The sequence below is a fragment of the Sciurus carolinensis genome, chromosome 17, assembly GCF_902686445.1.
Source record: "Sciurus carolinensis chromosome 17, mSciCar1.2, whole genome shotgun sequence".
Classification (NCBI taxonomy): domain Eukaryota; kingdom Metazoa; phylum Chordata; class Mammalia; order Rodentia; family Sciuridae; genus Sciurus; species Sciurus carolinensis.
The window spans coordinates 5,348,489-5,351,748 of record NC_062229.1 but is presented as its reverse complement, the minus strand read 5'-3'; positions in this window follow the sequence as shown (position 1 = coordinate 5,351,748).

Here is a 3,260-nt window from a genome sequence, read left to right as displayed (position 1 = left end):
AAAGAGACTGGTGAGAGACACACAAATGGGTGAAAAATCTCATGTACTGTTTTCCTGGACACATCCTGTGTTCGATGGAATGTCGCACCTGTAGTCCCGGTTACTCTGGAGGCTGCAGAAAGAAAACAGTTTGAGCCCAGGAATTCTAGGCCAACCTGGGCAACAAAAGCGAGACAGTCCCCAACTCAAAATAAAATAAAATAAAATAATTGAACAAGTATACGTAATTATTATATTTCCATTTAAGGAGGGGGGATGATATTTATCAAAGCTCCATCAAAAAAAAAGATGCAGTCAGCCATTATATATTACATGACTTTTTTTTTTGGTACCGGGGATTGAACTCAGGGGCACTCAACCACTGAGACACATTCCCAGCCCTATTTTGTATTTTATTTAGAGACAGGGTCTCTCTGAGTTGCTTAGCACCTCGCCATTGCGGAGGCTGGCTTTGAACTTGCGATCCTCTTGCCTCAGCCTCCCGAGCTGCTGGGATTTTACAGGCATTCGCCACCATGTCCAGCCATTACGTAACTCTTAATTAAAAACAAATCATTAGTAATGAAGTTGCCCTGCTGAAAAACAAACTTGGATCTGAAAGAATATTTATAATGCCCAATGTCCAAAATATGTCCATAACTGTCTGTGGGTCAAATGTGGCTGTCGTGTAGCACTTGAAACATGTCCAGTTCAAATTTTGATATGCTATAAATGTAAAATAAGTATCACACTTTATCAGACCAGGAAAACTTGTTTTAAAAAACAATTAGACTAATTGTTAAACTATTAGACTAATTAAAAAATATTGATCTCATGTTTTTTAAAAGCATTTTTAAGATGTTGGTAGACCTTTACTTTATTCATTTATTCACATGTGGTGCTGAGGATTGGACCCAGTGCCTCATACATGCTAGGCAAGTGCTGTACCACTGAGTCACAACCCCAGCCCCTGATCTCATGTTTAAATGATCAAATTTAGGGTATGGTGGATTAAAATGAAATGATGGCAATTAATTTCATTCTTTTTGCCTTTTTAAATCAAAGTGACTACTAGAAAATTCTTATACACAGGGCTGTATTTGTGGCTCAGATCATATTGTTACTGGACACTGATCTCGATTTATGTGCCATTCTTTAGGAGGCACAGTAGACAGGGTGTTGCAGGTCTGGGGCCTCCTGGAAACTAAGACAGCCTGACGATTTCCCCTTTTAAGCCCTGATTCTTGTGATCGAGTCAGGAAGATTTCATCCAAGTCCCTCAGAGTAACAGGCATGAGTTTATTAGGACCAATAGGAAAGGGGAAAGGGGCTACTCTCAAGGGAGAGAGTGGGTCCTCTAAGAAGAGGGACAGCATACCTTTCCTGTCGTCCAGTTTTATTGGGGTCTCAGGGAAGATTCCAGAGAGTCCTTTATGTTGCTACTGGGGACTGAACCCAGGGGCACTTAACCACTAAGCCATATCACCAGTCCTTTTAATTTTTAAGACAGGGTTTTGCTAAATTGTTTAGGGCCTCACTAAGTTGGTGACGCTGGCTTTGAACTCTCAATCCTCCTGCCTCAGCCTCCCGAGTCATGGGGATTACAGGCATGTACCAGCTCAACCATAGTATTCAGGGAAAACCATGTGTCTATACGGAACATGTATAGAGTTTTCCTGGTCATTATTCCCTGAACAACACAATGTAACAACTATTTCCATAACATTGACATTGTGTCAGATATTATAAATCATCTGGAGGTGATTTAAAATCTACAGGAGGCTCTATGCACACACTCTGCCATTGTATGTAAGAGACTTGAGCATCTGAGGATTTTCCATATCAAAGCAGGGACGGGGGTCCTAGAACAAGTCCTCCAGGAGAGGTGACTGTATGCAGAGATTGGGCCTCTGCGAAGGTTAAATGAGGCCAAAGGGTAGAGTCCTAATCTGATAGGATTAGTGACCTTATAAGAAGGGATCCCAGGGTTGGGGAGGTAGCTCAGAGTTAGAGCCTTTGCCTAGCGTGCATGAGGCCCTAGGTTTGATCCCCAACAAAAACAAAAACAAAAACAAAAAAAACAAAGGTCTTTCTCTTTCTCTGGGCCAGCACCCAGAAAGGTCATGTGAAGACACAGAGAGAACGTGGCCACCTGCCTGCTGAGAACAGAGAGCTCATCAAAAGGGAACCCTGCTGCTCTTAGAATTTCCAGAACTATGAAAAAATTAATTCCTGTATCTAAGCCATGGTGGTTTTATCACGGCAGCCTTAGCAGACTAGCACAATAACAAAGTAAATTATAATACTGACAAGACAGTTGAAAATGTGAACATTTACTGAATAAATATTGTTTTAAAATATATTTATGCTATTTTGAATTTTTTTTGTGCATGGTACTGGGGATCGGACCCAGTGCACTCTACTCCTGAGCTACATCTCCAGTCCTTTTTATTTATTTATTTAAGTGGTACTGAGGATTTAACCCGGGGTGCTCTACCATTGAGCTACACCTCTAGCCCTCCTTTTCTATTTTTATTTTGAGACACAATCTCACTAACTTACCCAGCATGGCCTCGTCCTTGCCATCCTCCTGCCTCAGCCTCCCCTGTTGCTGGAATTACAGGTGTGCACCATGGCATCTGGCACAAAATTGAGTTGGTTGTTGTTGAAGCTAAGAAATGGACACATAATGTTTATTTTAAAAATCTCAACTTGTTGGCTTAGGATCAGACTTCCTTAACAGGACTCCCATAGCACAAGAAATAAAAGCAAGAATCAACAACTGGGATAGATTCAAACTAAAAAGCTTTCTCTCAGCAAAGGAAACTATCAGCAATGTGAAGAGAGAGCCTAAGAGTGGGAGAATATCTTTGCCAATCATACTTCAGATAGAGCGCTAATTTCCAGAATCTATAAAGAACTCAAAAAACTCTACACGAAGAATACAAATAATCCAATCAACAAATGGGCTAAGGAAATGAACAGACACTTCACAGAAGAAGATGTACAAGTAATCAACAGATATATGAAAAAATGTTCAACATCCCTAGTAATAAGGGAAATGCAAATCAAAACTACCCTAAGATTTCATCTCACCCCAATTAGAATGGCGATTATCAAGAACACAAGCAACAATAGGTATTGGCGAGGATGTGGTGAAAAAGGTACACTCATACATTGCTGGTGGGGTTGCAATTTAGTGCAGCCACTCTGGAAAGCAGTGTGGAGATTCCTCAGAAAGCTTGGAATGGAAACACCATTTGACCCAGCTATCCCACTCC